Source organism: Phyllobates terribilis, unplaced genomic scaffold (genome assembly GCF_046119375.1).
Source record: "Phyllobates terribilis strain yellow unplaced genomic scaffold, ASM4611937v1 Scaffold_118__1_contigs__length_5260490, whole genome shotgun sequence".
NCBI classification, from domain to species: domain Eukaryota; kingdom Metazoa; phylum Chordata; class Amphibia; order Anura; family Dendrobatidae; genus Phyllobates; species Phyllobates terribilis.
In genome coordinates, this window is record NW_027362878.1 from 3,126,665 (window position 1) to 3,141,012 (window position 14,348).

Consider the following 14,348-nt stretch of genomic DNA (forward strand, 5'->3'; position numbering starts at 1 on the left):
CTCACACATATTATTCTCTCATTTAGTGGATATTTTCACAAAAAAGTGAAATTTTCAAAAATCCAAAATATTGGCTGAAAACGACTAAATATCAAGGACTCATTGGGCAAATCGCTCTGGAACTGAAATCGGAACGCTCACTGACATTTGCCCTATCTGAAAGTCTGATAAACGCGGGAAAAATGACTAAGTCCAAAAAAAAATTTTTTCAACTTTTTTCAATTTTGCCCCCGTGGAATGTATATTCTACCCACACACATTTGGAACTCTCCTGGGGTACCCTCACACATATTATTCCCTCATTTAGTGGATATTTCCACAAAAAAGTTAAATTTTCAAAAATCCAGAAAATTGGCTGAAAACGACTAAATATCAAGGACTCATTGGGCGAATCGCTCTGGAACTGAAATCGGAACGCTCACTGACATTTCCCCTATCTGAAAGTCTGATAAACGCCGGAAAAATGACTAAGTCCAAAAATAAAAATTTTCAACTTTTTTCAAATTTACCCCGTGGGATATATATTCTACCCACACACATTTGGAACTCTCCTGGGGTACCCTCACACATATTATTCTCTCATTTAGTGGATATTTTCACAAAAAAGTGAAATTTTCAAAAATCCAAAATATTGGCTGAAAACGACTAAATATCAAGGACTCATTGGACGAATCGCTCTGGAACTGAAATCGGAACGCTCACTGACATTTGCCCTATCTGAAAGTCTGATAAACGCCAGAAAAATGACTAAGTCCGAAAAAAAAAAATTCAACTTTTTTCAATTTTACCCCCATGGGAGATATATTCTACCCACACACATTTGTAACTCTCCTGGGGTACCCTCACACATATTATTCCCTCATTTAGTGGATATTTTCACAAAAAAGTGAAATTTTCAAAAATCCAAAATATTGGCTGAAAACGACTAAATATCAAGAACTCATTGGTCGAATCGCTCTGGAACTGAAATCGGAACGCTCACTGACAATTGCCCTATCTGAAAGTCTGATAAACGCCGGAAAAATGACTAAGTTCAAAAAAAAATTTTTTTCAACTTTTTTCAATTTTACCCCCGTGGAACATATATTCTACCCACACACATTTGGTACTCTCCTGGGGTACCCTGACTCATATTATTCCCTCATTTAGTGGATATTTTCACAAAAAAGTGAAATTTTCAAAAATCCAGAAAATTGGCTGAAAACGACTAAATATCAAGGACTCATTGGGCGAATCGCTCTGGATCTGAAATCGGAACGCTCACTGACATTTCCCCTATCTGAAAGTCTGATAAACGCGGGAAAAATTACTAAGTCCAAAAAAAAATTTTTTCAACTTTTTTCAATTTTGCCCCCGTGGAATATATATTCTACCCACACACATTTGGAACTCTCCTGGGGTACCCTCACACATATTATTCCCTCATTTAGTGGATATTTTCACAAAAAAGTTAAATTTTCAAAAATCCAGAAAATTGGCTGAAAACGACTAAATATCAAGGACTCATTGGGCGAATCGCTCTGGAACTGAAATCGGAACGCTCACTGACATTTCCCCTATCTGAAAGTCTGATAAACGCCGGAAAAATGACTAAGTCCAAAAATAAAAATTTTCAACTTTTTTCAAATTTACCCCGTGGGATATATATTCTACCCACACACATTTGGAACTCTCCTGGGGTACCCTCACACATATTATTCTCTCATTTAGTGGATATTTTCACAAAAAAGTGAAATTTTCAAAAATCCAAAATATTGGCTGAAAACGACTAAATATCAAGGACTCATTGGACGAATCGCTCTGGAACTGAAATCGGAACGCTCACTGACATTTGCCCTATCTGAAAGTCTGATAAACGCCAGAAAAATGACTAAGTCCGAAAAAAAAAAATTCAACTTTTTTCAATTTTACCCCCATGGGAGATATATTCTACCCACACACATTTGTAACTCTCCTGGTGTACCCTCACACATATTATTCCCTCATTTAGTGGATATTTTCACAAAAAAGTGAAATTTTCAAAAATCCAAAATATTGGCTGAAAACGACTAAATATCAAGAACTCATTGGTCGAATCGCTCTGGAACTGAAATCGGAACGCTCACTGACAATTGCCCTATCTGAAAGTCTGATAAACGCCGGAAAAATGACTAAGTTCAAAAAAAAATTTTTTTCAACTTTTTTCAATTTTACCCCCGTGGAACATATATTCTACCCACACACATTTGGTACTCTCCTGGGGTGCCCTGACTCATATTATTCCCTCATTTAGTGGATATTTTCACAAAAAAGTGAAATTTTCAAAAATCCAGAAAATTGGCTGAAAACGACTAAATATCAAGGACTCGTTGGACGAATCGCTCTGGAACTGAAATCGGAACGCTCACTGACATTTGCCCTATCTGAAAGTCTGATAAACGCCGGAAAAATCACTAAGTCCAAAAAAAAAATTTGTTCAACGTTTTTCAATTTTACCCCCGTGGGATATATATTCTACCCACACACATTTGGAACTCTCCTGGGGTACCCTCACACATATTATTCACTCATTTAGTGGATATTTTCATAGAAAAGTGAAATTTTCAAAAATCCAAAATATTGGCTGAAAACGACTAAATATCAAGGACTCATTGGGCGAATCGCTCTGGAACTGAAATCGGAACGCTCACTGACATTTGCCCTATCTGAAAGTCTGATAAACGCCGGAAAAAATGACTAAGTCCAGAAAAAATTGTTTTTATACTTTTTTCAATTTTACCCCCGTGGGATATAAATTCTACCCACACACATTTGGAACTCTCCTGGGGTACCCTCACACATATTATTCACTCATTTAGTGGATATTTTCATAAAAAAGTGAAATTTTCAAAAATCCAGAAAATTGGCTAAAAACGAATAAATATCAAGGAATCATTGGGCGAATCGCTCTGGAACAGAAATCGGAATGCTCACTGACATTTGCCCTATCTGAAAATCTGATAAACGCCGGAAAAATGACTAAGTCCAAAAAAAAAATTTGTTCAACTTTTTTCAATTTTACCCCCGTGGGATATATATTCTACCCACACACATTTGGAACTCTCCTGGGGTACCCTCACATATATTATTCCCTCATTTAGTGGATATTTTCACAAAAAAGTGAAATTTTCAAAACTCCAAAATATTGGCTGAAAACGACTAAATATCAAGGACTCATTGGACGAATCGCTCGGAATTGAAATCGGAACGCTCACTGACATTTGCCCTATCTGAAAGTCTGATAAACGCTGGAAAAATGACTAAGTCCAAAAAAAAAAATTTTTCAACTTTTTTCAAATTTACCCCTGTGGGATATATATTCTACCCACACACATTTGAACTCTCCTGGGGTACCCTCACACATATTATTCCCTCATTTAGTGGATATTTTCACAAAAAAGTGAAATTTTCAAAACTCCAAAATATTGTCTGAAAACGACTAAATATCAAGGACTCATTGGGCGAATCGCTCTGGAACTGAAATCGGAATGCTCACTGACATTTGCCCTATCTGAAAGTCTGATAAACGCCGGAAAAATGACTAAGTCCAAAAAAAAAATTTTTTTACTTATTTCAAATTTACCCCGGTGGGATATATATTCTACCCACACACATTTGGAACTCTCCTGGGGTACCCTCACACATATTATTCACTCATTTAGTGGATATTTTCACAAAAAAGTGAAATTTTCAAAAATCCAAAATATTGGCTGAAAACGACTAAATATCATGGACTCATTGGGCGAATCGCTCTGGAACTGAAATCGGAACGCTCACTGACATTTGCCCTATCTGAAAGTCTGATAAACGCCGGAAAAATGATTAAGTCCAAAAAAAAAATTTGTTCAACTTTTTTCAAATTTACCCCTGTGGGATATATATTCTACCCACACACATTTGGACCTCTCCTGGGGTACCCTCACACATATTATTCCCTCATTTAGTGGATATTTTCACAAAAAAGTGAAATTTTCAAAAATCCAAAATATTGGCTGAAAATGACTAAATATCAAGGACTCATTGGGCAAATCGCTCTGGAACTGAAATCGGAACGCTCACTGACATTTGCCCTATCTGAAAGTCTGATAAACGCCGGAAAAATGACTAAGTCCGAAAAAAAAAAATTTCAACTTTTTTCAATTTTACCCCCGTGGGATATATATTCTACCCACACACATTTGGAACTCTCCTGGGGTACCCTCACACATATTATTCCCTCATTTAGTGGATATTTTCACAAAAAAGTGAAATTTTCAAAAATCCAAAATATTGGCTGAAAACGACTGAATATCAAGGACTCATTGGGCGAATCGCTCTGGAACTGAAATCGGAACGCTCACTGACATTTGCCCTATCTGAAAGTCTGATAAACGCCGGACAAATGACTAAGTCCGAAAAAAAAAAATTTCAACTTTTTTCAATTTTACCCCCGTGGGATATATATTCTACCCACACACATTTGGAACTCTCCTGGGGTACCCTCACACATATTATTCCCTCATTCAGTGGATATTTTCACAAAAAAGTGAAATTTTCAAAAATCCTAAATATTGGCTGAAAACGACTAAATATCAAGGACTCATTGGGCGAATCGCTCTGGAACTGAAATCGGAACGCTCACTGACATTTGCCCTATCTGAAAGTCTGATAAACGCCGGAAAAATGACTAAGTCCAAAAAAAAAATTTGTTCAACTTTTTTCAATTTTACCCCCGTGGGATATATATTTTACTCACACACATTTGGAACTCTCCTGGGGTACCCTCACACATATTATTCACTCATTTAGTGGATATTTTCACAAAAAAGTGAAATTTTCAAAAATCCAAAATATTGGCTGAAAACGACTAAATATCACGGACTCATTGGGCGAATCGCTCTGGAACTGAAATCGGAACGCTCACTGACATTTGCCCTATCTGAAAGTCTGATAAACGCCAGAAAAATGACTAAGTCCGAAAAAAAAAAATTCAACTTTTTTCAATTTTACCCCCATGGGAGATATATTCTACACACACACATTTGTAACTCTCCTGGGGTACCCTCACACATATTATTCCCTCATTTAGTGGATATTTCACAAAAAAGTGAAATTTTCAAAAATCCAAAATATTGGCTGAAAACGACTAAATATCAAGAACTCATTGGTCGAATCGCTCTGGAACTGAAATCGGAACGCTCACTGACAATTGCCCTATCTGAAAGTCTGATAAACGCCGGAAAAATGACTAAGTTCAAAAAAAAATTTTTTTCAACTTTTTTCAATTTTACCCCCGTGGAACATATATTCTACCCACACACATTTGGTACTCTCCTGGGGTACCCTGACTCATATTATTCCCTCATTTAGTGGATATTTTCACAAAAAAGTGAAATTTTCAAAAATCCAGAAAATTGGCTGAAAACGACTAAATATCAAGGACTCATTGGGCGAATCGCTCTGGATCTGAAATCGGAACGCTCACTGACATTTGCCCAATCTGAAAGTCTGATAAACGCCGGAAAAATCACTAAGTCCAAAAAAAAAATTTGTTCAACGTTTTTCAATTTTACCCCCGTGGGATATATATTCTACCCACACACATTTGGAACTCTCCTGGGGTACCCTCACACATATTATTCACTCATTTAGTGGATATTTTCATAAAAAAGTGAAATTTTCAAAAATCCAAAATATTGGCTGAAAACGACTAAATATCAAGGACTCATTGGGCGAATCGCTCTGGAACTGAAATCGGAACGCTCACTGACATTTGCCCTATCTGAAAGTCTGATAAACGCCGGAAAAAATGACTAAGTCCAGAAAAAATTGTTTTTATACTTTTTTCAATTTTACCCCCGTGGGATATATATTCTACCCACACACATTTGGACCTCTCCTGGGGTACCCTCACACATATTATTCCCTCATTTAGTGGATATTTTCACAAAAAAGTGAAATTTTCAAAAATCCAAAATATTGGCTGAAAATGACTAAATATCAAGGACTCATTGGGCAAATCGCTCTGGAACTGAAATCGGAACGCTCACTGACATTTGCCCTATCTGAAAGTCTGATAAACGCCGGAAAAATGACTAAGTCCGAAAAAAAAAAATTTCAACTTTTTTCAATTTTACCCCCGTGGGATATATATTCTACCCACACACATTTGGAACTCTCCTGGGGTACCCTCACACATATTATTCCCTCATTTAGTGGATATTTTCACAAAAAAGTGAAATTTTCAAAAATCCAAAATATTGGCTGAAAACGACTGAATATCAAGGACTCATTGGGCGAATCGCTCTGGAACTGAAATCGGAACGCTCACTGACATTTGCCCTATCTGAAAGTCTGATAAACGCCGGACAAATGACTATGTCCGAAAAAAAAAAATTTCAACTTTTTTCAATTTTACCCCCGTGGGAAATATATTCTACCCACACACATTTGGAACTCTCCTGGGGTACCCTCACACATATTATTCCCTCATTCAGTGGATATTTTCACAAAAAAGTGAAATTTTCAAAAATCCTAAATATTGGCTGAAAACGACTAAATATCAAGGACTCATTGGGCGAATCGCTCTGGAACTGAAATCGGAACGCTCACTGACATTTGCCCTATCTGAAAGTCTGATAAACGCCGGAAAAATGACTAAGTCCAAAAAAAAAATTTGTTCAACTTTTTTCAATTTTACCCCCGTGGGATATATATTTTACTCACACACATTTGGAACTCTCCTGGGGTACCCTCACACATATTATTCACTCATTTAGTGGATATTTTCACAAAAAAGTGAAATTTTCAAAAATCCAAAATATTGGCTGAAAACGACTAAATATCACGGACTCATTGGGCGAATCGCTCTGGAACTGAAATCGGAACGCTCACTGACATTTGCCCTATCTGAAAGTCTGATAAACGCCGGAAAAATGATTAAGTCCAAAAAAAAAATTTGTTCAACTTTTTTCAAATTTACCCCTGTGGGATATATATTCTACCCACACACATTTGGACCTCTCCTGGGGTACCCTCACACATATTATTCCCTCATTTAGTGGATATTTTCACAAAAAAGTGAAATTTTCAAAAATCCAAAATATTGGCTGAAAATGACTAAATATCAAGGACTCATTGGGCAAATCGCTCTGGAACTGAAATCGGAACGCTCACTGACATTTGCCCTATCTGAAAGTCTGATAAACGCCGGAAAAATGACTAAGTCCGAAAAAAAAAAATTTCAACTTTTTTCAATTTTACCCCCGTGGGATATATATTCTACCCACACACATTTGGAACTCTCCTGGGGTACCCTCACACATATTATTCCCTCATTTAGTGGATATTTTCACAAAAAAGTGAAATTTTCAAAAATCCAAAATATTGGCTGAAAACGACTGAATATCAAGGACTCATTGGGCGAATCGCTCTGGAACTGAAATCGGAACGCTCACTGACATTTGCCCTATCTGAAAGTCTGATAAACGCCGGACAAATGACTAAGTCCGAAAAAAAAAAATTTCAACTTTTTTCAATTTTACCCCCGTGGGATATATATTCTACCCACACACATTTGGAACTCTCCTGGGGTACCCTCACACATATTATTCCCTCATTCAGTGGATATTTTCACAAAAAAGTGAAATTTTCAAAAATCCTAAATATTGGCTGAAAACGACTAAATATCAAGGACTCATTGGGCGAATCGCTCTGGAACTGAAATCGGAACGCTCACTGACATTTGCCCTATCTGAAAGTCTGATAAACGCCGGAAAAATGACTAAGTCCAAAAAAAAAATTTGTTCAACTTTTTTCAATTTTACCCCCGTGGGATATATATTTTACTCACACACATTTGGAACTCTCCTGGGGTACCCTCACACATATTATTCACTCATTTAGTGGATATTTTCACAAAAAAGTGAAATTTTCAAAAATCCAAAATATTGGCTGAAAACGACTAAATATCACGGACTCATTGGGCGAATCGCTCTGGAACTGAAATCGGAACGCTCACTGACATTTGCCCTATCTGAAAGTCTGATAAACGCCAGAAAAATGACTAAGTCCGAAAAAAAAAAATTCAACTTTTTTCAATTTTACCCCCATGGGAGATATATTCTACACACACACATTTGTAACTCTCCTGGGGTACCCTCACACATATTATTCCCTCATTTAGTGGATATTTTCACAAAAAAGTGAAATTTTCAAAAATCCAAAATATTGGCTGAAAACGACTAAATATCAAGAACTCATTGGTCGAATCGCTCTGGAACTGAAATCGGAACGCTCACTGACAATTGCCCTATCTGAAAGTCTGATAAACGCCGGAAAAATGACTAAGTTCAAAAAAAAATTTTTTTCAACTTTTTTCAATTTTACCCCCGTGGAACATATATTCTACCCACACACATTTGGTACTCTCCTGGGGTACCCTGACTCATATTATTCCCTCATTTAGTGGATATTTTCACAAAAAAGTGAAATTTTCAAAAATCCAGAAAATTGGCTGAAAACGACTAAATATCAAGGACTCATTGGGCGAATCGCTCTGGATCTGAAATCGGAACGCTCACTGACATTTGCCCAATCTGAAAGTCTGATAAACGCCGGAAAAATCACTAAGTCCAAAAAAAAAATTTGTTCAACGTTTTTCAATTTTACCCCCGTGGGATATATATTCTACCCACACACATTTGGAACTCTCCTGGGGTACCCTCACACATATTATTCACTCATTTAGTGGATATTTTCATAAAAAAGTGAAATTTTCAAAAATCCAAAATATTGGCTGAAAACGACTAAATATCAAGGACTCATTGGGCGAATCGCTCTGGAACTGAAATCGGAACGCTCACTGACATTTGCCCTATCTGAAAGTCTGATAAACGCCGGAAAAAATGACTAAGTCCAGAAAAAATTGTTTTTATACTTTTTTCAATTTTACCCCCGTGGGATATATATTCTACCCACACACATTTGGACCTCTCCTGGGGTACCCTCACACATATTATTCCCTCATTTAGTGGATATTTTCACAAAAAAGTGAAATTTTCAAAAATCCAAAATATTGGCTGAAAATGACTAAATATCAAGGACTCATTGGGCAAATCGCTCTGGAACTGAAATCGGAACGCTCACTGACATTTGCCCTATCTGAAAGTCTGATAAACGCCGGAAAAATGACTAAGTCCGAAAAAAAAAAATTTCAACTTTTTTCAATTTTACCCCCGTGGGATATATATTCTACCCACACACATTTGGAACTCTCCTGGGGTACCCTCACACATATTATTCCCTCATTTAGTGGATATTTTCACAAAAAAGTGAAATTTTCAAAAATCCAAAATATTGGCTGAAAACGCCTGAATATCAAGGACTCATTGGGCGAATCGCTCTGGAACTGAAATCGGAACGCTCACTGACATTTGCCCTATCTGAAAGTCTGATAAACGCCGGACAAATGACTATGTCCGAAAAAAAAAAATTTCAACTTTTTTCAATTTTACCCCCGTGGGAAATATATTCTACCCACACACATTTGGAACTCTCCTGGGGTACCCTCACACATATTATTCCCTCATTCAGTGGATATTTTCACAAAAAAGTGAAATTTTCAAAAATCCTAAATATTGGCTGAAAACGACTAAATATCAAGGACTCATTGGGCGAATCGCTCTGGAACTGAAATCGGAACGCTCACTGACATTTGCCCTATCTGAAAGTCTGATAAACGCCGGAAAAATGACTAAGTCCAAAAAAAAAATTTGTTCAACTTTTTTCAATTTTACCCCCGTGGGATATATATTTTACTCACACACATTTGGAACTCTCCTGGGGTACCCTCACACATATTATTCACTCATTTAGTGGATATTTTCACAAAAAAGTGAAATTTTCAAAAATCCAAAATATTGGCTGAAAACGACTAAATATCACGGACTCATTGGGCGAATCGCTCTGGAACTGAAATCGGAATGCTCACTGACATTTGCCCTATCTGAAAGTCTGATAAACGCCGGAAAAATGATTAAGTCCAAAAAAAAAATTTGTTCAACTTTTTTCAAATTTACCCCTGTGGGATATATATTCTACCCACACACATTTGGAACTCTCCTGGGGTACCCTCACACATATTATTCCCTCATTTAGTGGATATTTTCACAAAAAAGTGAAATTTTCAAAATCCAAAATATTGGCTGAAAACGACTAAATATCAAGGACTCATTGGGCGAATCGCTCTGGAACTGAAATCGGAACGCTCACTGACATTTGTCCTATCTGAAAGTCTGATAAACGCCAGAAAAATGACTAAGTCCAAAAAAAAAATTTGTTCAACTTTTTTCAATTTTACCCCCGTGGGATATATATTCTACCCACACACATTTGGAACTCTCCTGGGGTACCCTCACACATATTATTCCCTCATTTAGTGGATATTTTCACAAAAAAGTTAAATTTTCAAAAATCCAAAATATTGGCTGAAAATGACTAAATATCAAGGACTCATTGGGCGAATTGATCTGGAACTGAAATCGGAATGCTCACTGACATTTGCCCTATCTGAAAGTCTGATAAACGCCGGAAAAATGACTAAGTCCAAAAAAAAATTTTTTTTACTTTTTTCAAATTTACCCCGGTGGGATATATATTCTACCCACACACATTTGGAACTCTCCTGGGGTACCCTCACACATATTATTCACTCATTTAGTGGATATTTTCACAAAAAAGTGAAATTTTCAAAAATCCAAAATATTGGCTGAAAACGACTAGATATCACGGACTCATTGGGCGAATCGCTCTGGAACTGAAATCGGAACGCTCACTGACATTTGCCCTATCTGAAAGTCTGATAAACGCCGGAAAAATGACTAAGTCCAAAAAAAAAATGTTTTCAACTTTTTTTAAATTTACCCCCGTGGGATATATATTCTACCCACACACATTTGGAACTCTCCTGGGGTACCCTCACACATATTATTCCCTCATTTAGTGGATATTTTCACAAAAAAGTGAAATTTTCAAAAATTCAAAATATTGGCTGAAAACGACTAAATATCAAGGACTCATTGGGCGAATCGCTCTGGAACTGAAATCGGAACGCTCACTGACATTTGCCCTATCTGAAAGTCTGATAAACGCCGGAAAAATGACTAAGTCCAAAAAAAAAATTTGTTCAACTTTTTTCAATTTTACCCCCGTGGGATATATATTTTACTCACACACATTTGGAACTCTCCTGGGGTACCCTCACACATATTATTCACTCATTTAGTGGATATTTTCACAAAAAAGTGAAATTTTCAAAAATCCAAAATATTGGCTGAAAACGACTAAATATCACGGACTCATTGGGCGAATCGCTCTGGAACTGAAATCGGAACGCTCACTGACATTTGCCCTATCTGAAAGTCTGATAAACGCCAGAAAAATGACTAAGTCCGAAAAAAAAAAATTCAACTTTTTTCAATTTTACCCCCATGGGAGATATATTCTACACACACACATTTGTAACTCTCCTGGGGTACCCTCACACATATTATTCCCTCATTTAGTGGATATTTTCACAAAAAAGTGAAATTTTCAAAAATCCAAAATATTGGCTGAAAACGACTAAATATCAAGAACTCATTGGTCGAATCGCTCTGGAACTGAAATCGGAACGCTCACTGACAATTGCCCTATCTGAAAGTCTGATAAACGCCGGAAAAATGACTAAGTTCAAAAAAAAATTTTTTTCAACTTTTTTCAATTTTACCCCCGTGGAACATATATTCTACCCACACACATTTGGTACTCTCCTGGGGTACCCTGACTCATATTATTCCCTCATTTAGTGGATATTTTCACAAAAAAGTGAAATTTTCAAAAATCCAGAAAATTGGCTGAAAACGACTAAATATCAAGGACTCATTGGGCGAATCGCTCTGGATCTGAAATCGGAACGCTCACTGACATTTGCCCAATCTGAAAGTCTGATAAACGCCGGAAAAATCACTAAGTCCAAAAAAAAAATTTGTTCAACGTTTTTCAATTTTACCCCCGTGGGATATATATTCTACCCACACACATTTGGAACTCTCCTGGGGTACCCTCACACATATTATTCACTCATTTAGTGGATATTTTCATAAAAAAGTGAAATTTTCAAAAATCCAAAATATTGGCTGAAAACGACTAAATATCAAGGACTCATTGGGCGAATCGCTCTGGAACTGAAATCGGAACGCTCACTGACATTTGCCCTATCTGAAAGTCTGATAAACGCCGGAAAAAATGACTAAGTCCAGAAAAAATTGTTTTTATACTTTTTTCAATTTTACCCCCGTGGGATATATATTCTACCCACACACATTTGGACCTCTCCTGGGGTACCCTCACACATATTATTCCCTCATTTAGTGGATATTTTCACAAAAAAGTGAAATTTTCAAAAATCCAAAATATTGGCTGAAAATGACTAAATATCAAGGACTCATTGGGCAAATCGCTCTGGAACTGAAATCGGAACGCTCACTGACATTTGCCCTATCTGAAAGTCTGATAAACGCCGGAAAAATGACTAAGTCCGAAAAAAAAAAATTTCAACTTTTTTCAATTTTACCCCCGTGGGATATATATTCTACCCACACACATTTGGAACTCTCCTGGGGTACCCTCACACATATTATTCCCTCATTTAGTGGATATTTTCACAAAAAAGTGAAATTTTCAAAAATCCAAAATATTGGCTGAAAACGCCTGAATATCAAGGACTCATTGGGCGAATCGCTCTGGAACTGAAATCGGAACGCTCACTGACATTTGCCCTATCTGAAAGTCTGATAAACGCCGGACAAATGACTATGTCCGAAAAAAAAAAATTTCAACTTTTTTCAATTTTACCCCCGTGGGAAATATATTCTACCCACACACATTTGGAACTCTCCTGGGGTACCCTCACACATATTATTCCCTCATTCAGTGGATATTTTCACAAAAAAGTGAAATTTTCAAAAATCCTAAATATTGGCTGAAAACGACTAAATATCAAGGACTCATTGGGCGAATCGCTCTGGAACTGAAATCGGAACGCTCACTGACATTTGCCCTATCTGAAAGTCTGATAAACGCCGGAAAAATGACTAAGTCCAAAAAAAAAATTTGTTCAACTTTTTTCAATTTTACCCCCGTGGGATATATATTTTACTCACACACATTTGGAACTCTCCTGGGGTACCCTCACACATATTATTCACTCATTTAGTGGATATTTTCACAAAAAAGTGAAATTTTCAAAAATCCAAAATATTGGCTGAAAACGACTAAATATCACGGACTCATTGGGCGAATCGCTCTGGAACTGAAATCGGAATGCTCACTGACATTTGCCCTATCTGAAAGTCTGATAAACGCCGGAAAAATGATTAAGTCCAAAAAAAAAATTTGTTCAACTTTTTTCAAATTTACCCCTGTGGGATATATATTCTACCCACACACATTTGGAACTCTCCTGGGGTACCCTCACACATATTATTCCCTCATTTAGTGGATATTTTCACAAAAAAGTGAAATTTTCAAAATCCAAAATATTGGCTGAAAACGACTAAATATCAAGGACTCATTGGGCGAATCGCTCTGGAACTGAAATCGGAACGCTCACTGACATTTGTCCTATCTGAAAGTCTGATAAACGCCAGAAAAATGACTAAGTCCAAAAAAAAAATTTGTTCAACTTTTTTCAATTTTACCCCCGTGGGATATATATTCTACCCACACACATTTGGAACTCTCCTGGGGTACCCTCACACATATTATTCCCTCATTTAGTGGATATTTTCACAAAAAAGTTAAATTTTCAAAAATCCAAAATATTGGCTGAAAATGACTAAATATCAAGGACTCATTGGGCGAATTGATCTGGAACTGAAATCGGAATGCTCACTGACATTTGCCCTATCTGAAAGTCTGATAAACGCCGGAAAAATGACTAAGTCCAAAAAAAAATTTTTTTTACTTTTTTCAAATTTACCCCGGTGGGATATATATTCTACCCACACACATTTGGAACTCTCCTGGGGTACCCTCACACATATTATTCACTCATTTAGTGGATATTTTCACAAAAAAGTGAAATTTTCAAAAATCCAAAATATTGGCTGAAAACGACTAGATATCACGGACTCATTGGGCGAATCGCTCTGGAACTGAAATCGGAACGCTCACTGACATTTGCCCTATCTGAAAGTCTGATAAACGCCGGAAAAATGACTAAGTCCAAAAAAAAAATGTTTTCAACTTTTTTTAAATTTACCCCCGTGGGATATATATTCTACCCACACACATTTGGAACTCTCCTGGGG